Genomic DNA, 23,113 nt, shown 5'->3' with positions numbered 1-23,113 from the left:
TATTGATTTCCATCGTGGTTGTACAAGTTTGCAGTCCCACCAGAAACGGAGACGTGTACCAATTGTTTCACATCCTCATCAGCATGATATCCCGCTTGAGGGATCTCATTAATTAGAAAGAAGATTGGGAATCCAAATTATATCCAATCTTAAGATTGTTTTCATTTCATTTGTGTGTATATGTGTGCTTGAATATATGTATGTGTACAGCATATGCGTATGCACAGATGTGCTTCTGGATATACATACAAGCATTCACCAAGAAAACAGAGTAACAGGCCGAGAATCATACTCTGTAATTCTATCTTATTCTCTAGAGACAGTACAGTATCTCATTGGACCTAAAAGTAGGCTGGTAGTAATTAGGCCCCGGTGACCCTATCATCCGCTGCCATATCAGGGGATTCATGTAAACACACACACACATTTTTAACATTGCTTCTGAAAGACTGACTTCATTTCCTTCTCCTTAGGTAGCTATATCTTCACCCCTCAAATTCCATCTAGAATTAAGCTAATTGATGATGATGATGATGATGATGATGATGATGATGATGATGATGATAATGCTATTCTCCACTACTAAATTCACTACTGAATTCTTTTCTTGCACTAAAAATCATTTAATTGTCCTTAAATATATTTGTTTTGGCTAGGTTATAATTCTCTATTGTTCAAATACTAATCTTCATTTTCCTTTGAATAGACATCCTTAATGGAATAAAGTGTACCAGCTTATAGCATTAAACAAAGAAGATTATCCTATATTGACCAGATAGCTCTACTTTTGTCAGCCAATTCTCAAAAATAAAACACTGGAAATACCTCTAAGTAAGGATAAATGTATCTTGTAGACAACTGATACCCATTTTAAAACATTCCTGAATGCCTATTCTGTGTACTTTAAGCTTGTATGCCAGCCTACCAATTGTGTCCTTGAAGAGGGCAAAATGCAATTAATAGTGTTCCCTTTTGAAGTCTTTCAGTATAAATGCAAATGCTGAATTTATTTTTATTTAATTTTCTATTAAGTTTCTATTATTTATTAACTAATATAAAATTTACATCTGGAAACACATATGTGCTGATTTCTAATTTAGGAGGTTAGAAATGCAAAATACAAAATACTGACCCAGATGCATGTCTTGACAAGACAGTTTTCTTGGATGCTTTAGGGGAATGTGCTCTCTTGCTATTTTCAGTGTCGAGATACTATTTTCTCTATGAATTTTCTCATTGACCTGACAATATACTTGACAAGAACCAATTTAGGGAAGGGAAAGGTTTATTATTGTTTAGAGAACCAGGTTATATTTTCTACCATAGAGATGTAGACATGGGAGGAGAGAGAGGCTGTTTGGTCTGATGGCATCTGCAGTGAGCAAGCAGAGGATGAGTCAGAAATGGGGTCAGGATATAAAACTTCAACACTCGGCCACAGTGATCTACTTCCCCCAGCATGGGTGTACTTTATAAACGCTATATAGCTGTCACAAATAGCATGTCAAGCTGGGGACCAAGTGTTCAAAAACATAAGCATATAGGAATATTTCACTATATTCCTCAGTTAGTGGCTCCTTCTGCCATTGTTGTAGCAATTAGTACATATTCTATTACATTGTCTATGTCATTGAAGTACTCTTTTTTACTTCTAAGCAGGGAACTCTAAAGATGTCTAATATTACAGGTATTTTAAGATCCTATAATTAGGACAATTGAGATTTGGACTAGAGCCATTTGAAATAGATGAAAACTTTTTCTTTAAAGGAAAAAAATATAAACTTAAAGCTCTGAGTAATTTTCATGTTTAATATTCCCCCAGTCACCAAAGTTCAGTTATATATCAGTAAAATGGGCTTTTTATTGGAAGTATCTAGATGCTGAACTATTAGTAATACAGTAAATATTTTTTATAGTTTTCTTTATATTGCTGTGATCAAACCCCTCTGACTAAAAGCAGCTTAGGGGAAAGGGGGCTGGCATGACTTTTATTTCCAAATCACCATAGGCCACTGAAGTAAGTAAAAGTAAGAACTTGAATCAGAAATCTGTAGTGCAGAAAGCAGGTTGTTGTCTGTCTTACATTTGTTCCCTCACTACTCCATGTTTAGCAAATGTTCTTATGTAATTTAAGACCATCCAGCTAGAGATGGTATTGCACACAGTCAGTTTGTCCCTTCTATGTCAGTTAATAATAATAAAAACAACACCCCTGAAATATGGCCATGGAGACATTAGGTCTGGGTAATTCTTCATCTGAGACTTTACAATCAGATGATTGTAGGCTCTACTGAGATGACGAACTCATTAGTGTAACAATGAAAAACTATTCAGAGAGATTTGATTTTGTTTTTTGACTAATCTTAAAATTCCAATATTTTAGAAGTATTATTACTGCTTATTTCAAAGAGGGGTTTAAAACTTGTCAGACAAAATACCTCAAAGCATTAAGTTTCCAGCTTAAATTAACAAAATTGATAAAACTTTTATTATTAAGTTAATGAACATCAAATTTTAATCAGAGTTTTAACTTTAGCTTTAACTTCCAGCAATTCAAATGTGTAATTGTGCTTACATAATAGATAAGGAAATTCTTCAAAGCATTAAAGTGATAAATGAAGCTTAAAATTTGTAAATCATGCATTTTTTTCATTTTTGAATAGATGTGTTTTAAATATTTGGAGTTTCAAGTAAAGATAATGTGGTTTTGTTCTCTTATATGTGAAAGCAGTAATATATTTTCTTTTACACTCTTAAAATGGTAAACATGTACAAATATTTTTCAATTTGAAATTTATTACATTGATCATGTCCTCAATGATACCTAACAATATTGCATTAAGTAAAAATTTAACCTCACGTAGGAATAAGTTTATTATCCCACACTTGAAAGGGAAATTTGCTATAAGATTAACACTGTAAATATCATTCTGGGAAAACCTCTTCATCTTTGCCACAGTTATCCAGAAAAGATGATGGCTAGAATTTTGTTTTATGAAATTAAGTACTCCATATGAGCACCTCATTCTTTGGACATTTTATAAAGACTACTTAGTAATATATATTGAATTACACACACACATACACACACACACATACACATATGATGATGTAAACATTTGTTGTAAATTTGAATAGGCTATTTATAGTATATTGATGAAAATCTATACTAATAAAACAATTCACCCATCACAAGGTTTCAATAGTTATCTGAAAGCAAAATAAAATGAAAAAGGTATTATACATGATTTTATGATCTTATTTTTATTGTTACTGAAACTAAAATTAAGAAACGATTGGTGAATAAAATCTGAATAAGTGAAACAAACTGCAACCGAAGGTTTATTTTGGTTCATTGAAGATTGCACTTTAAGTATCAGAATAGCCTATTAGACACATCATTCTTAGCATTCATTAAATGGATATCATTAAAGTTATAAACTCATTCATTATAATTAATCTCTAATGGTAATATGAGATATAATTAAATTTCACAGTACTTTAAAATTATTTCAACTCAATATCTGATTTATCTAACATTTACAGCTCAAATGAGAGCTGAAGCCTGACAGGATTTTAATGATTTATCAAAGGAGCATTATTCAATAGCAGTGAAAATAATTTGTTTGTAGGAGGAATGAGTCAGAAAACCGTGACCTGCAGTTCACAAGGGTCGACCATGTGCTGCTAACCCTAACCCCTAAAGCTTGCCTGACTCCTTGCAAAGAATGATGACGGAGAACATGCCCAGAACAATAACCATGGGCCAATGGTGCCTGGCTGGAAGGTATAAAGGCTTGCCCAGTTCCTGAAATAAATGAACTGGGTTTTCACTTGCCTAAACCTGAAGTCTGTGTCCTTGATTCTGAGGCTTCTTACCTCTGCCTCCAAAGGTCTTGGTCATGGATGCAAGCAAGAGTATCTGATCCTAAAATTACAATCTTGTCATTGTAAACGACTCCTTCAAATATATCCCTGGAATTTTTGTGCTTACTTTTTAAGATTTATTTAATTTGCTTTAAATCATATTTGTCTACATACTTGGATCCTCTGCACTGAGTTTCCCTGTGCTTGTAAGGTACCTGACATGGGTGCTGGGATTTAGACTTAGGTCTTCTGGAAGAACAGTAATCTTAGTCACTGAGACCTCTTCAAAGCTCCATTTCTTTTTTGTTTCCTTTTTTATTTATTGATTATGTTAACATTCAAACTTACCGCTTTTTAAAATAATGTATGATGCCAAGTTATTTCTATGCCTGAAGATTCAATTTGAACTGAATAAAATAAGTGAACATGGTCGCATACCTCTCCATTGCTCTTTATTGATGTAAATAGGAGGTGATGATATAAGTAATTATGTCTGAATTATTGCACATAGATTTTCTGGTCTTAGAAGATAACTAGTTTTAAATTTTCATCTCTTGTGAATCTTTATCTGAATTTTGAATTTAATACTGGTTGTATTTTTTAGGATTCTGAAAGTATAGTTGAATTTCCCAACGGTTTAGATTATTGCCCATCTTTAAAAGTATAATTCACATTAGCTATGGATTTATAGTTATTCTGGAATATTTCATGACACTTGATATTAACAATTATTTTAGTTGAATTGGGAGATTCAGTTTTCATAAACCAGGCAGTTATAAAATCAACATAACAGAGAACAAAGAATCAAACAATTCACTCTTTACATGCAGTTCGTATTGCAATGGACATTTTGTAAGTAAATCATTATTCTAAACAAACTGTATGTCCATTTCCTGCTTGTGTCCTTATTACTGCTAAGTAGAAGAGCATTGGTTTGGTGGGGTTTTATACACTACAGGAAATATTAATCTGATGTGAGAACACCAAAATCATTTCCTCCTACTTCAATTCAAAGTAGCCACACTAATTCACAGCTTCCTTATTTCATTGAACATAATGATAATATGGAACTATAGAGTTAATATATATATATATATATATATATATATATGTTATTTAAGAGAATATTTTGCTGTACATATTCAATGTACTTAGTATTATGACTTTTTCAAAAAGAGTCAATGCAAAATCACAAGTTGTACCTAATAGTGGCAATGAAATAGTTTATTCTTGAGTCATATATGAATAATCATGGAATAAAAACACTATTTGAGTTCAACAAAAATCTGTCAACCTAGAAACAGTTTTATGAATTTTTTATATTAATGAGGAAAATAAATTCATAAGTCGAATTTTTAAATACTTTGGTGAGAACATCTAGTACACAATTAGAGCAAAGTTGAGAAATATTACCTATAGACCTCAGATAATTTATATCTTTTAATTCATTAAATGTTAGTTTTATTAAGTTAATACATTCCCAATTTTTTCTTCATCTTTATTAAACTGGGTATTTCTTATTTACATTTCAACTGTTATTCCCTTTCCTGGTTTCCAAGCAAACATCCCCCAACCCCTACCACTCCCCTTGTACATGGATGTTCTCCTCCCCATCCTCCCCCCATTAATGCCCTCCCCCAAACAATCCCCATCAATGGCAGGACCAAGGGCTTCCCCTTCCATTGGTGCCCATACTAGTCTATTCATTGCTACCTATGTGGTTGGAGCACAGGGTCAGTCCATGTATAGTCTTTGGGTAGTGGCTTAGTCCCTGGAAGCTCTGGTTGGTTGGCATTGTTGTTCATATGGGGTCTCAAGTCCCTTCAAGCCCTTTCAGTCCTTACTCTGATTACTTCAATGGGGGTCCTGTTCTCATTTCCGTGGTTTGCTTATGGCATTCACCTATGTATTTGGAATATTCTGACTGTGTCTCTCAGGAGAGATCTACACCCGGTTCCTGTCAGTATACACTTCTTTGTTATATCCATCTTATCTAGTTTGGTGGCTGTATATGTATGGGCCACATGTGAGGGAGGCTCTGAATGGGTGTTACTTCAGTCTCTGTTCTAAACTTTGCCTCCCTATCCCCGCCCATGGATATTTTTGTTCCCCTTTTAAAGAAGGAGTGAAGCATTGCATTTTGGTCATCATTCTTGAGTTTCATGTGTTCTGTGCATCAAGGGTATTTCCAGCATTTGGGTTAATATGCACTTATCAATGAGTGCATACCATGTGTGTTTTTCTATGATTGGGTTACCTCACTCCTCACTCAGGATATTTTCCAGTTCTATTCGTTTGCCTATGAATTTCATAATGTAATTGTTTTTGATAGCTGAGTAATATTCCACTGTGTAGATGTACCATGTTTTCTGTATCCATTCCTCTGTTGAAGGGCACCTGGGTTCTTTCTAGCTTCTGGCTATTATTAATACGGATACTATCAACATAGTAGAGCATGTGTCTTTGTTATATGTTGGGGCATCTTTTGGGTATATACCCTAGAGAGGTATATCTGGGTCCTCAGGAAGTTCAATATCCAATCTTCTGATGAATGTCCAGATTGATTTTGAGAATGGTTTCAACAGTCTACAATCCCACTAACAATGGAGGAGTGTTCCTCTTTCTCCACATCCTCGCCAGCATCTGCTGTTGCCAGAAGTTTTGATCTTAGCCATTCTGACTGGTGTGAGGTGAAATTTCAGGGTTTTTTGATTTGCATTTCCCTTATGACTAAAGATGTTGAACATTTCCTTAGCTGTTTCTCAGCCATTCGGGATTCCTCACCTGTGAATTCTTTAACTCTGAACCCCATAATTTAAAAATGTCTCCCCGCAGTCTAACTTCTTGAGTTCTTTGTATATTTTGGATATAAGTTAGAGGATTGGTAAAGATCTTTCCCCAATCTGTTGGTTGCTGTTTTGTCCTAACAGTGTCCTTTGCCTTACAGAACTTTGCAGTTTTATAGATCCGATTTGTTGATTCTTGAGCTTAGAGCATAAGCCATTGGTGATTTGTTCAGGAAATTTTCTCCAGTGCCCATGTGTTCAAGATTCTTCCCCACTTTTTCTTCTATTAGTTTGAGTGTATCTGGTTTGATATAGAGGTCCTTGGTCCACTTCGACTTAAGCTTTTACAGGATGATAAGAATGGATTGATCTGCATTCTTCTACATGCTAACCGCTATTTGAACCAGCACCATTTGCTGAAAATGCTATCTTATTACCATTGGATGGCTTTGGCCGCTTTGTCAAAAATAAAGTGACCATAGGTGTGTGGGTTCATTTCTGGGTCTTCAATTCTATTCCACTGGTCTATCTCTCTGTCTGTCTCTGTACCAATACCATGCAGTTTTTATCACTATTGCTCTGTAATACTGCTTGAGTTCAGGGAAAGTTATTCCCCTGGAAGTACTTTTATTGTTGAGGATAGTTTTAGTTATCCTGGTTTTTCTTTTTCTTATTACAGATGAATTTGCAAATTGTTCTATCTAACTCTCTGAAGAATTGGATTGGTATTTTGATGGGGATTGGATTGAATCTGTAGATTGCTTTTGGTAAAATGGCCATTGTTACTATATTAATCCTGCCAATCCATTAGCATGGGACATCTTTCCATCTTCTGAGATCTTCAATTTCTTTCTTTAGAGGATTGAAGTTCTTACTACACAGATTTTTCATTTGCTTGATTAAACTCACACCAAGGTATTTTATATTATTTGGGACTGTTGTGTAGTGCATCTTTTCCCTAATTTCTTTTTCAGCTTGTTTCTCTTTTGTGTAGAGGAAGGTTTCTGATTTATTAGAATTAATTTTGTACCCATCCACTTTGCTGAAGGTGTGTATCAGGTTTAGTAGTTCTCTGTTGGAACTTTTTGGATCACTTAAATATACTATCTTATCATCTGCAAATAGTTATATTTTGATTTCTTCCTTTCCAATCTGTATCCCTTTGATCTTCTTTTGTTGTCTGATTGTTCTGGCTAGGACTTCGAGAACAACATTGAGTAAGTAGGGAGAGAGTGGGCAGCCTTGTCTAGTCCCTGATTTTAGTGATATTGATTCAAGTTTCTGTCTATTTAGTTTAATATTAGATACTGGTTTGCTGTATATGACTTTTACTATGTTTAAGTTTGGGCCTTGAATTCCTGTTTTTTCTAGGACTTTTATCATGAAGGGGTATTGAATTTTATCAAATGCTTTCACAGCATCTAACGAAATGATCATGTGGTTTTAATCTTTCAGTTTGTTTATATAGTGGATTACTTTGATGGTTTTCCATATATTAAACCATCCTTGCATACCTGGGATGAAGCCTACTTGATCATGGTGGATGATTGTTTTGATGTGCTCTTGGATTCAGTTTTCAAGAATTTTATTGAGCATTTTGCATCGATATTCATAAAGGAAATCCATCTGCAGTTCCAGTTCTTTGTTGGGTCTTTGTGTAGTTTAGGTATAAGAGTAATTGTGACTTCATAGAAGAAATTTGGTAGCGCTCCATTTGTTTCAATTTTGTGCAATATTTTGGACAGTATTGGTATGGTCTTCTATGAAGGTCTGATAGAATTCTGTGTTGAACCTATCTGGACCTGGGCTCTTTTTGTTGGGGAGACTTTTAATGACTGCTTCTATTTCTTTAGGAATTAAGAGGTTTTTTAAATTGTTTATCTGTTCCTGATTTAACTTCGGTACCTCGTATTTGTCTAGGAAATTGTTCTTTTCCTCCAGATTTTCAAGATTTATTGAATATAGGCTTTTGTAGTAGGGTCAGATGATTTTTTGAATTTCCTGCGATTCTGTTATGTCTCCTTTTCATTTCTGATTTTGTTAATTTGGATACACACTCTGTGTCCTCTGGTTAGTCTGGATAAGGGTTTATCTATCTTGTTGATTTTTTCGAAGAACCAGTTTTTTTTCTGTTAATTCTTTGTATAGCCCTTTTTGTTTCTACTTGGTTGATTTCAGCTCTGAGTTTGATTTTTGCCTGCCTTCCACTCCTCCTGGATGCATTTGCTACTTTTTGTTCTATAGCTTTTATGTATGCTGTCAAGCTTCTGATATATGCTCTCTCCTGTTTCTTTCTGCAGGCACTCAGAGCTATGAGATTTCATCTTATCACAGCTTTCATTGTGTCCCATATATTTGGGTATGTTATACCTTCATTTTCATTATATTCTAAGAAGTCTTTAATTTCTTTGTTTCTTCCTTGACCAGGTTATCATTGAGTAGAGCATTGTTCAACTTCCATGTATATGTGGGCGTTCTTTTCATATTGCTATTGAAGACCAGCTTAACTCGTGGTGGTCTAATAGGATTCTTGGTATTATTTCTATCTTTCTGTATCTGTTGAGGCCTATTTTATGGCTGATTATATGGTCAGTTTTGGAGAAAGTACAAAGGGGTGGTGAGAAGAAGATAATAACCTTGTTTTAGGAGAGAATGTTCTATAAATATCTGTTAAATCATTTTATTCATGACTTCTCTTAGCCTGTCTATGTCTGTGTTTAATTTCTGTTTCCATGATCTGTCCATTGATGACCGTGGGTTGTTGAAATCTCCTTCTATTATTGTGTTAGGTGCAATGTGTGCTTTGAGCTTTAGTAAGGTTTCTTTTGTGTCTGTAGTTGCCCTTGTATTTGGAAGATAGATATTTAGGATTAAGAGTTCACCTTGGTGGATTTTTCCATTGATGAATATGAAGTGTACTTCCTTCTCTTTTTTGATAACTTTTGGTTGAAAATCAATTTTACTTGATATTAAAATGGCTACTCCAGCTTGCTTCTTCATATCATTTGCTTAGAAAGTTGTTTTCTAGCCTTTTACTCTGAGCTAGTGTCTGTCTTTGTCCCTGAGGTGTGTTTCCTGTAGGCAGCAAATGCTAGTTCCTCATTGCATATCCAGTTTCTGTCTTTTTCTTGGGGAATTGAGTCCATTGTTATTGAGAGATATTAAGGAATAGTGATTGTTGCTTCCTGTTACATTTGTATTTGGATGTGAGATTACGTTTGTTTGCTTGTATTCTCTTAGTTTTGTTACAAAATGGTTAGTTTCTTCCTTTTTCTAGGGTGTAGCTTGCCTCCTTGTATTGGGATTTACCATTTATTATCCTTTGTAGGACTGAATTTGTAGAAAGATATTGTGTAAATTTGGTTTTGTCATGGAATATCTTGGTTTCCCTATCTATGTTAATTGAGAGTTTAGCCTGATACAGTAACCTGGGCTGGCATTTGTGCTCTCTTATGACATATGTCTAGGATCTTCTGGCTTTCATAGTCTCTGGTGAGTAGTCTGGTGTAATTCTGATAGTTCTGCCTTTATATTTCACTTGACCTTTTCCCCTTACTGCATTTAACATTTTTTTCTTTGTTTTGTGCATTTGGTGTTTTGACTACTATGTTTTGGGATGAGTTTCTTTTTCTGGTCCAATCTATTTGGAGTTCTGTAAGCGTCTTGTATGTTTATGGGCATCTCCTTCTTCAAGTTAGGGAAGTTTTCTTCTATGATTTTCTTGAAGATACTTACTGGTCCTTTGAGTTGGGACTCTTCACTCTCTTCTATACCTATTTTCCTTAGGTTTGTTCTTCTCATTGTGTCCTGAATTTCCTGTATGTTTTGGGCCAGTTGCTTTTTCGGTATTACATTATCTTTGACAGCTGTGTCCATGATTTCTATGGAATCTTCTGCTTCTGAGTTTCTCTCTTCCATCTCTTGTATTCTGTTGGTGAAGCTCGTATTTACAGCTCCTTGTCTCTTCTTTTGGTTTTCTATATCCAGGGTTGTTTCCATGTGTTCTTTCTTGATTGCTTCTATTTCCATTTTTAGTTCCTTCACCTGTTTTATTGTGTTTTTCTGTACTTCTTTCAGAGGTTTTTGTGTTTCTTCTCTATAGGCTTCTACTTGTTTATTCGTGTTTTCCTGCATTTCTCTAAGGGAGTTCTTTATAATTTTCTTGAAGTCCTCCATCAGCATGATCAAATGTGATTTTAAATCTAGATCTTGCTTTTCTGGTATGTTTGGATATTCAGTGTTTGCTTTGGTGGGAAAATTGGGTTCTGATGATGCCATGTATTCTTGGTTTCTGTTGCTTGGGTTCCTGTACTTGCCACTCACCTTCAGGTTGTCTCTGGTGTTACCTTGTTCTGCTATTTCTGACAGTGACTAGATCGTCCTATAGGCCTGGGTGTCAGGAGTGCTGTAGACTTGTTTTCCTGTTTGTTTGTTTGTTTTTTTTTTCAGCCAGTTATGGGAACAGAGAATTCTGCTTTCAGGCGTGTAGCCGTTCCTGTCTATTGGTCTTCAGCTGTTCTTGTAGGCGTGTGTCCTGAGTCCACTAGGCAGGTCACTTGGAGCAGAACAGTTGGTGTTACCTTTGATCTCAGGCCTGAAGTCACTTCTCGGGTTTGGGTTTTAAGTCTCTGTGAGGGCAACAACCAGAAGGGCCTTCCCCGCCTTCCCAGGCGTTTCTGCCCCTCTGAATGTCTACCTCTCCCTCCCAAGGGATTTGGGTGCAGGTCCCTTCAGATCTGAGGGCAGTCTGGACTGTAAAGCTCCTGCAGCTTGAGTGTCCCTATCTTCCTGTTCCTAGTGGCCCTATACAGTTTATTCTTGGGCCAGTGATGTGGGCAAGAGTGGACTGTTCTAGAGGTCTCTCCTGCCCTGCAGTCTCAGGAGTGCTCACCTGTCTGGGAGATGTGCTTTCTCTCCCATGGGGTTTGGAAGCAGGGAGTTGTGGGCTGGCATCAGTGAGATTCGGGCTCCAGCTAGAAAGCAGAAGTGTCCGGTCCCAGAGGAATTTTGTCCTTGTGTGTCCTTAGTCCACCAGGCAGGTCACTTGGAGCAGAAAAGTTGATCTTACCTCTGGTCTCGGGTCTGAAGTTGCTTCTCAGGGTTTCGTTTCAGCGCTCTGTGAGGGCAGCAACCAGAAGGGCCTGCCCCGCCTTCTCTCTGGTCCCTGTGCACACGGGGCCCAGATGGCTCTAGGGGTTTTCCTCTAGAGTCAGAAATGTGGGCAGAGAGTAGTCTCCTCTGGCTTCCCAGGAGTGTCTGCCCCTCTGAAGGTCTAGCTCTCCCTCCCATGTGACTTGGGTGCAGGGAGCTCTGTGACTGGGTCCTTCAGATCCAGGCACAGTCTCCTAATGTTTTTAATCAGTAGAAATGATGCTAGCTCCTTACCATAATGTTGCAAGATAGTGGTTATTTATTAGAAAAAAGATATCTCTAGATAACATTTAATTAGCGTCCAAATGTACATCTTTCTAACCTCTTCACAGTCATTGAAGATTTAGCTATTCAATCTATCTTGGCAGGCACATTTCTTCTAAAAAATTATTGCTCATAGAATATATTTAATTCTTTATTTTATTCAATAGTTTCTTAGTCCTCTATTTGTGCTCAGTAGATGACAAGCTTGGTCATACATTTGAATTTATAACTTTTGTCCTCTTTAAAAAGGTTTTCTGATGCTACAACTGGCCTTAGAATGTTTGCTGTATGAATAAAATGTATATTAAAGAAAGTCATATTTTTTTTCTTCGAAGAGTATAGCAACTTATTCACACTCTCAAGGAGATAGCAGGTCCCTATTTACAATATCATTCTAACTTTATTAAAAAATAAGAACTTTATAGCTTTATTAACATAGGTTAATTGAAAGCAAAGCTACACTTTTTATTCATGAAATTTAAGACAGCAATCATAACATTTATCTATGAAATATTAATGTGTAAAGAATGCTACATATAATTTTGTATTCTTAAATATTTAATAATTGAGAGAATGCCATATGTATACACAATGAATGTATCAGAGATAATGGAATGTTCTGACTTCAGATGCTCAATTCACAGTTTTATATGAATGTACTTATAAACTAACATAATGTAAAGCATGTGTATAAAACAATCTATGACCGCTGAGTGGAATATATGGAATAAGTTTAAAGTCTTTTGTTAGAATTTATTTATTAATACCTTTAAGTATTATTGATATGTGTTTGATTTCATTTCATATTTTCTCAGTCATACATTTCATCAAGTGTCTTATTTAAGTAAAAATTCCTATTACATACACAGACACACACACATGCACACATGCACACACGCACACACACACACACACACACACACCACATAGGGAGTTTCTGCAATAAAAACTATGACTTTGGATTATTTAATTTAGTTAATGTTTTTATAAAACATCAAACCAAGAATTAAAGGCATCAGGAAATAGAAATTTGAGACTCTGGTGCCTTATCTTCCTGGTTTTACAGCTGTGAATTTATGTCCTTTCATTAAAAAAAAAGAGATCTTCGCAAATTTTGTGATACTAACAATATTATTAGAATCATATAAGAATGATAACAAGAGGGATTATAAATAAAGAAGGAGCTTGCAACACTAACCAGAGACAAAAACAAATGGGAAAGCACAAGGTCTGAATCATGAGAAGGAATTACGCTATGGCTCCCTTGTTTGAATTGTTTTGGTACCTGCATATATAAGCTGAGAAAGAAATTAAAGTTTATAAATTTAGACTAAAGAAATTGTCAGAGCCTAGATAGATAAGCATACTAGTTAATGAAATGATTACTGCTTTACAAAAGCATATACAGAGTTGATATAGATTATTTAAGTTTGGGGTCTCTATAATACAGAATAGATTGGAATAACCTAAGATACTAAGCCATGATTCTAGCTAACAGAAAGAAATAATCCCTACCTACAGGAATCTTTTTACTACTTGTATGTGACTTTAATATATCAAATTTTACTATGCCCATGGAATCCACAAACTGGACAGGATGTCCCACACTTGTAAACATTTGATTTGTGAGTGTGGCAGGAAGATTATTTCATGTTTGTGGTCAATCTGAAGATTCTGTGTCCAAAACCAGCATACATTTTGTGTGTATTTGTGTGTGTGTGTGTGTGTGTGTGTGTGTGTGTGCGTGCACGCATGCAGTTGTGCTCACATGTAGTTGTGTGTGCATCTGTATTTGTATGTGTGCATGTCCTGAGTCACTAAAAGGAAAAGGAGTTTATTAAAGCCTGCATTTCCAGGTGACAGTACATTATTCTAAGGAGGTCAATGAAACAGACTTCAGAGAGGGAGGAGAGAAAGAGAGAGAGAGAGAGAGAGAGAGAGAGAGAGAGAGAGAGAGAGAGAGGCAGAGACACTGAGGAGATAGAAAGACAGAGAGTGACAGAAAGAGAGAGACAGAGACAAGACACTGAGAAGACAGAGAGACAGAGAGTGCTAGAGAGAATTAAAGAATGAGAGACAGGTTCAGAGAGACAGAGAGACAGAAAGACAGGGACAGAGAATTTAGTGTGTACATGTTTGTTCTCATTTCCCTTTCTCTATTCTTACACAGTTCACAAAAAGCACTACCTCCCTCAGTGATGAGTTGTTCCCATATCAAATAATATAATCCAGATAACTGTGGTCATAACAACAATTCAATCTGATTTATATAAAACCATATTGAGACTCTCTTGCTGTATGAATCCATAACAAAAAAAGATTGATACATAATATTAATCATCTCACATTTTTTCCCATGGAATCGCCACATGAGTGGTTTGTACTTCCACACATGGTGTTCTTGGGAAACTGGGATTTTGAGCTACTCAAGACATGAAAAAAACACGGTAGGCAATTACCTGATTTGCAAGTTCTGAATTAATACATCACTGCTATGTCGCTTGTTGAGACCAACAATGTAAAAGAATATTTGTTAGATTTAGAAATTTTCAAATTGTCAGCACATACAATAAATGTGCCTCGATACATTTACAAACTCAAAATATTTAAAAATTGACAACAATCTGAAGATGGCTCTTGAAAGCTATGTAAATTCAAAGTTTACTCTCTCTCTCTGTCTCTCTCTCTCTCTCTGTCCCTCTCTGTCTCTCTCTGTCTCTCTTTGTCTTTCTGCCTCTCTCTCTTATATATATATACATATATATATATATATGTATATATATATTCTAACTCTACTGCAATAATATGCTGAATTGTTAAAATGTATCAAATTTAAGGTACAAAACTTGTTGGAAGCAAAAAAAACATAATCCTGTTGAGAATATTTTCTATTTTTTAGCGTAAGTGTTTTTTTAAAGTAAGTGTGTGTGTGTGTGTGTGTGTGTGTGTGTGTGTGTGTGTGTACAGTAATATGCAGGTCCTTGCATCAATGTTTGTGCACATAGGCAGAAAAGAACTAAATATTTTATGAAAAGTGGAGACAGAGTTTGGCAAGCACCAACATTCTCTGTTCCGCTTCTTATTGCGGTTACAGGCCCAAATAGCAATGACCAATTTTTGTGTAAGTTCTCAATTTATTGCAGTGTGCATGTTTTTTCAGCAACTGTTCTTATACATTGCAATTTATTCTCAGCTCTGATTTTTTTTTTGAGAAGTCAGTTTGCCGTAGCAACCATAACCCAAGCAAACTTGCTGCATGAAGCATTGTGTAAAGTGTTAAAGTAATCTTCACAATGTTAACGTCTTAAAAAGCAAAAGGTAATAGGAAACATGTTAACTGACAGCAATTAGTCTTAAAATATTTTGCTGTGTGCATGAAGAAATCTATTTATCTTCCTGGAACTTTGTACATGTGATAATTTATAATTTATAATTAATCAAAGATAGCTTCAACATTCTCATCCAGAGTTTAAATGGCTCAGCTGTTAAGAGCACTGACTGCTCTTTCAGAGGTCCTGAGTTCAATTCCCAGCAACCACATGGTGACTCACAACCATCTGTAATGGGATCTGATGCCCTCTTCTGGTGTGTCTGAAAACAGCTGCAGTGTACTCATATAAACAAAATAAATAAATCTTTAAAAAAAATCAATGTATTTGTTCAGCTTTTAATTGACCGTGAACAGACATCTACAAAACACTGATTATTTAACACCGAGATTAATACTCAAATATTGGGCCACTGATACAAAACACACTGTTCATTTGCACTGTCTGTAGCTTGAAGCCTTCCTGATTCCCAAGGAGTTGAAGTGCTAACAGAGAAAAGAAGGGTATTGAAACTTCCAAAAGCTATTCTTACAATGAGTTTATTAAAGTGCATGAATTTTAGGAGCGTTAATTAGTAAAAGTGTTGACACTGGAAAACGGTGATAGTAAGTGCCAAGCCGTACGTTCAATCCCTAGCACTACAAACAAACAAACTTCCATGGCATGTTAAAGATGATACAGGAAACTTATATTCGTGTGATATTAATTGAATGTATTAAGCCAGGCCAGTACAGCAATTGTCTTGACCTTGCACTTGAATCTAGTGCCTGCCTACATGACCTATAAAATTTCAACAAAATTGAAAAAAAGTGCTTTAAAATGTATCCACTAAGATTTCAAAAAAGAGAATATATTGGTTACTATTTCATGTGAACTTCTGCCAGACTAGATTTACCTAGGAAGAATGTTAATGAGGAATTTTCTAGACTTATTTCCCCTGTGTGGTTGTCTGTAAGAGATAATCTAGATCATATTAATCATCATGGAAAGATCTACCCTAAGAGTGGGTGGGATCATCCCCTGGAACTCTGTCCTGAAATTCATGAATAGAAAAGACGAGCTAAGCAGTAGGCATTACATACTCATTCCACTTCTCTTGGCTTTGACTGTCATTAGGTGTTTCAAGTTCCTGATATATTGGCTTGTCTACTATGATGGACTATAACCTGGAGATATATGCTAAAATAAATCTTTCTTTCCTTACTTGCTTTTTGTGGGGATATTTTATTACAGACACATGACTGAAACTAGGAAGGAGCCCTATAATTTAGAAGATAATTATTGTCAAGAAGACGGTCCACCAAGTAAAAGTTCTTGCTTCACAAATCTGACAGAGATTGATCCAGATATCTGTCAGGTAAAGATAAAAGAAAATACCTCTTATACAAAGTTTCTCTCAAACTTCTATCTTTATAGTATGTCATATATACCCGCCATAACAATAAATAAGAGAAAGACATAAAAGTACAATAAACATAGTCACAAACACATGTTCCATAGAATTCACATAAAATAAATTAATCTCTTTAATTGATACTCCAAAATAATATATTCAGTAGTACTCAGGAGTGATCTAACAATTAAGATGCAAAAAATTCACAAAATAGATAATTTTTCTTAAGATTATGTGTTATGAGAATTAAGAGTAGGTGCATATGAGAATAAATGCACTCCAAGACTAGAGATCACCTTGGAACTACTGTTACAAGTAAGTATGAGATTTTAAACAAGTCTTAGAAAATAAACTCAGACCCTCGAGACCAGCAACAAGTGCTCTAACTCATTGTAACACCTTGGTTGTCCTTGATTCATGCATTTTAAAAACTACAGTTGTCATAATATGAGAGATTGTCCTCCATATCAACTTGTTTTGAAAAATTATCAAATGTTCAAAATTATTTCATTTTAATTTGCATTCCTATCTATTTATGGTCTATTATATCTTTACATGCTATTAATATTTCATATCTTAAACTTTTTATATTTTCAATTGTACAGCAAACAACCAGGTATTGTGAACAAAATAAAAGAGTTAGAATATTCTAGTCTTGCACATTCTAGATTAAAACATTAAGTTACCATTTTTCCTATATTAAAAATGACAGTTACTCTGTTCATACAGCTGATATAAATAGGAAGGATTTCTGAAAACTTTTACTGTGTTCGAATATCCACTGGCCATAAGAGAGCTATTGAAATCAGTACTGTAAACTGCTCTTTTCATTTTCCATTTGCTTTAAAATACAATTATATTCCCAGGAGGAGGAAACATAAAAGTTACTACATATTCTAGATAAGTTTTACATGTTTTCAGTGAAATTAGACAAAATAGCATTCCAGAATAAAGTCACAGCCACTTAATATCTTAAGAAAAGGATTGAGAAATGAAGAAAGCACTCAGAAATTTGTCAGGAGGTGTTCAGCAGTAAAGACACTTTTACTCATACTGCATGCACCTCACTGGATGTTTTGAGTCATCAGACAGGTTTCAGAATAGCTCAGTGAATGATTATATATTAGATTTCAGTGTGTTATCTAGAAAGCATGTGCTAGAAACTTAGTTCCCAAAGCACCAGTGTTAAAAGGGCAGACCTTTAGATTGTGCTTAGGTCATGAGTTCTTCATTGTTATGAATTAATCATGATGTTATCCAGGTTTTATTATTATGGAAAGCACTCCCTTGCAAAGAAAAGAGTTTATTGTTTTCTTTTTCTGTAGAAGGGCTTCAGAAAGTTACCAGAGAACCAGGAAACACTTTCTATGTATGGTCTTTTAATCTTGGATTTCCTGGAGACTTCTATTAACTATGAGATGAATTCATTTCTATTTATTATAAATTATACTATTTTTATTCTCTTATAGTAACACAAAATATCCTAATGATGTCTTATTTACATTTCTACTTCTGGGATAATATGCCGTGATCAAGGAAAATTACAAAAGAAAGCATTTACTTGGAATCTCATGGTGCCAAGGGTTAGACTCAATAATCATGGTAAAGAGTGTAACAGAAGACAGGTGGGAAAGTGAGAGTAGAATCCAATTTATATTCTGTATCATAGCACAAGAAAGAGTATCAACTCTTGAACTTTTGGTATCAATTTTTGAATTCTCAAAGCCCATCCCCAGTGACACACCTCCAACAACAATAACAACAACAAAAAACTGCCTTAGCCTTCACAAACAGTTCCATCAGCTAGAGATCAGGCAAATATGCAACATACAAGATAGTATTGCAACTATTTAAGTATTGGAAAAAGCTGGTAACACCAATGTTAAGACAAGAATTTTCTTTACCTCCTAATCTCTTATGCAAAAGAAAAGGCAACGTTTGTCTAATATGCAAATGTAACACACCTTTGTATAATATATTTTGCACATAAATGGTTCCTCTTCACTGCCCCTACTTCTGACCCTCCAAAATTAGAAGATTTTTGATTTACATAACCAGAGATCGAGTGATCATTCAGATAACCCTCACAGGCCCTCCCCTCTTCCTCAGGAGGTTACAATCTCTGGTTTCTTACTCTTTGTTTGCATCACCATAAGCCTTTATATCATTCAAGCTATCAATCATTTAATTTTTTATAGCAGGATTCCACTATGCTGTTTTTGTTTGTCTGCCTTTCTGTCCATCTGTCCATCTCTGTCTGTTTCTCTCTGTTTATGTCTCTGTCTCTGTTATCATCATCTCACCATTCTTTGATAAGAAGTCCTGCATCTCTTGAAGTTCTGGAGGGAACAGGAAAATATTTACTTAACTCTATTCTCTAAATAAAATCTCTGTGTTTACTAGATCATTAGGTCTACACTTAATATCAAAACTCCCTCTAAAACTACATTATATAATTATCTGCAAAGCTCATATGATTTTGCTTCCTAATGAAAATTAGCCTCTCATCTCCAAGATAGAAATCCCTGACCACATTTCTGGAAAGAAGAGGAAATAACACTTCTTATTCTCTGGTAAATATCACCTCTCAATTTCAACAGCTGGAGAAAACAGCCATGGTTATTGACTTAATCAATTATTCTGCCATATTCTCTCTAGTGTGTACTTCTTGTTAAAAATGCTGTTAATCTCTCTGTCCCTTAAGAACGGGAAGAGGAGAACATTTACATGACCACTGATCTGTGTCCCCCCTGTGAAGTCTGGAAGAACTGTAACTGTACATGAGTATTTTCACGAAGCTTCCTTTGTGCTAACAATCTGACCATCACCTTTCTTCAGTTTGTTTACAGCTTCCTTTGAATTATTTAAACATCAGAGAACAACTTTTTCGTCATTTATATTTATTATTAGCTTTTCCAGAAGCTGGGGTCATACCCATGCCTGCAAAATAATAATAGTAATATATTCTTAGTAAATTCTCAATGATGTTCTCTTTTTTCTTTTTTTTTTTTTTTTCGGAGCTGGGGACCGAACCCAGGGCCTTGCGCTTGCTAGGCAAGCGCTCTACCACTGAGCTAAATCCCCAACCCCAGATGTTCTCTATTAGAGTAATGGCAGAAAATAACATACAATCCATATAACTCACCACTGCCTCCTAAAAATGAAAATCTTCCCCTAGGGTCTGTCTTACACAATGATCCTTCCTTATTCTCTACCCTACATAGTAATTCTTATACCAAGTGATATATTTACTTATGGGGAGATGGTGAGATTGTGCCACCATACCAAGATATGCCAATATGTCTGTTATTCATAAAAAAATACGATTTCAACATTGTAAATTTGATATTAGAAAACTAATGAAGATGATCTTCTAAGACATTTACTGTCAAGAGATTATTTTAAAACTTCAAATCATTTAAAGTCTTTAACTGGCAATGGTATATTTCTTCTGAATATTTTTGTGAATCATTTTATTCTGACCTAATGATCCCTCCACACACTGACTATGAAGATAACTTAAAACTAATCCATACTATCATCACGTTTCATCTGATCTTAATAAGGAAGAATTTCTTGTATCACTGTGTATGTTGCCAAACAAACAAAAATGTGCATCTCAGGGAAAATACTGAAGAAATTGTAAGAAAAGAAAGATACATTACTGCTTGTCTAAGTTAGGGTTTGACTGCTGGGAACAGATGCCATGACCCAGGCAACTTTTATAAGGACAACATTTAATTAGAATTGACTTATATATTTTGAAGTTTAATCCATCATCAAGGGAAGAATATGACAACATTCAGGCAGGCCTGGTACAGAAGGACCTGATCATTCTACATCTTTTTTCTGAAGGCTGCTAGCAAAATACTGGCTTCCAAGCAGCTAGAATGAGGATCTTAAAGCCCATACCCTCAATGGCATACCTACTGCAAAAAGGCCACACGTATTCCAACAGGGCAACATTTTCTAGTAGTGCCAATTCCTGGACCAAGCATATACAAACCATCATACAGCTTTATGGCCAATGTATATACATGTCACATGCATGCTCTCAAAAGAAATGATCACATTTCCTTATACATTTCACTTGGCATAATTTGTTCTTAATGTTAAACTCACATGTTATGTAGAGGTTCTATTGCTTTTATTTCTTTCCTGTTGAGTTAGCATTTTGTTACATTTTAGAAATGAGAAATCTTTTATTAACATTTATTCACAAAAACATAAATTTGCCAATTTGTAGCTAACATAATCTTTCACAGTAGTAATGAAATGTAAGTGTTGTCTTTTGTGAGATTTATATACTATTAAAGATATAATGATGCCAAACCACCAAAGAGAAGCTTACACACACACACACACACACACACTCACACTCACACACACAAACACACAATAGAAACAAGAAAAAAGCATTAAAAAAGCATGTGAAAACTGTAGTGTCTTAGTATATAAATACAGTTTATCCCACACTATACCCCTCTGTCCATACATCTACAGTTGTACAATTGCAAATGTTCATTGTCATGAGTTGATTTCTGTATTCTGTGACACCATCAATATTGGATCTACACTGGGTCTCCTCTGGGTTATTCTGTTGTTGCTCTAAGTCATCAAGATCCTGTAGATGGTCATCAGCAGGATTGGCTTTCATAAATCCCTCCTGTTTGCAAACGATATTCATTTTAGAGTAGGCTAATTCAGAGCCTTAGATGTGGACTTCGAATAACTAAGCTGGCTCGTTCTCCATTATCCTCACCAACAGGGCAAGCTCTCCAACAATGCTACAGTAGCTAGACTATCAATGTTGCCACCAGAAGGAGGCAGGTCAGCTTTCTTGCTCTCATGTCCTCAGAGCCAGATCATCTTCACTCACACCTCCAGAGACTGCTTCACTGGGCTGCCTGTCAAGACCAAGGGTCCACTCGCCCAAGTGTGGCAGCCTGAAAGTGGTTGGGCCAACTCTCCTGCCCTTACGCCCTCTAGGCTGGCTCATCAAAACCTTCACTATCAGGACCAGCTCTTCTGTGTTACCTAGTGAGATGCATGGCCTGAACTTTTGAGTTCTATAGGCAATGAAGAGGTAAAAGCTAGTTCTCATGTCCCCATGCCTTCAGAGCAAGATCTTCAAACATCCAATGGTGGTTAGGGATAAGCACATCAGCCCCATATCCATACCACCTCACAGCAGAATAATGGTAGGGCTATCTCTTTCACTCCCTTGCCCACTGCTGCCTCACCTGTGCCCAGTCCACCAGGGCCAATTATACTCTGTAACCTAGGCAAGAGCTGAGGCTACTCTCCTGAATAATGTAACCTACAGTAAGTGAGAGGCGGTTCCAGCTCAACTAGGGTCAGCTCTCCTGACTTCCTCTGGTGATGAGGAGTGAAGGTGAAGAGAGCATCTCCTCCCTATTCTATCCCCTCCCAGGCCATCTCATGGCAAAGGAGTGGAAGAGGCAGCTCTCCCTCACTTATACCCTTGGGCTTGGCTTACCTGTGACTAGTACCCAGGACCAGGTCAACTGTGCTGCTCAGGTGAGGCCCAGAGCACCCTAGCTGCAGCTAGCAAGGGTCAGGTCCTGCTCTCCAATACTCATGACCTATGGAAACTTTTCCAAAAGTTTAGTTGATTCAGGAAAAAGGGAGGGGAGACGATCATGCCATCACACAGAGAATGAATGTTAGGCTCACTCTCTCACAATAGGTGCAGAGCCTGATCCCTGAGTGCTGAGTGACATCACAAATGAGAGGTGGGGCCAGCTTTCCAGAGTGATTCAGCCAGTCATGAGTGGAGCCATCCCTCACATCCCCTGGACATCCAAACGGTCCCTATGGCCCTGTGTAGCAACTTGTGCTGGGACCTCACACAGCCCCAGGTAGAGGGACTGCTCACTCAAAACTAACTCCTGTTCTCCTCCTTTGCCTCTTCCATTCCATTTCTCTTCATAATGCTCAAGCTGCTCCACTTCTCTTTCTCTCACATCTGTCCATCACAACTCACACATTGTGGTGGCAGCTCTTGTCACAGGCTGACCATGTGGCCGATAGGGCCCTGGGTGACATCCTCTATTAAGCACTTGTCTACCGCCTGCCTTTGCTGTGGGGGCCAAAGGGCAGGTCTGTCTGCCTTTCTCCTCCAGCTCTGTGCTGCGTTGTGTGGTAGGGTTCTGAATGGCTCTGGCCTGCCCTTTCCATGGAACAGAAGGCAGGTCTGTAGCTGTCTTTACCTGACTGCAGGAATACAGGTTCCTGTCTCTTTCCCTCTTTCCTTGTTGTCTGCCTGTGTTTGTTTAGTATTTATGTGTCCTGTGCATTTT

General features: G+C 36.3%; 1 long non-coding RNA gene across 2 annotated transcripts in view; it reads right to left on the bottom strand.

Moving 5' to 3' along the window:
* The window catches only part of LOC102554147 (uncharacterized), a 38,711-nt gene extending 16,235 nt beyond the window's left edge, over positions 1 to 22,476 (bottom strand). For both annotated transcript variants that reach the window (XR_015671188.1, XR_015671189.1), the window contains exon 1: positions 22,291 to 22,476. This is a non-coding gene — a long non-coding RNA (uncharacterized LOC102554147). The remainder of the gene's footprint in view (positions 1 to 22,290) is intronic.
* Between the last annotated feature and the right edge of the window lie 637 nt (positions 22,477 to 23,113).

The sequence above is a fragment of the Rattus norvegicus genome, chromosome 2, assembly GCF_021556685.1.
Source record: "Rattus norvegicus strain SHRSP/BbbUtx chromosome 2, alternate assembly SHRSP_T2T, whole genome shotgun sequence".
Taxonomy (NCBI): Eukaryota; Metazoa; Chordata; class Mammalia; order Rodentia; family Muridae; genus Rattus; species Rattus norvegicus.
Note: the sequence above shows the minus strand (reverse complement) of the source record. Positions and strands in the feature narration are given on the sequence as shown.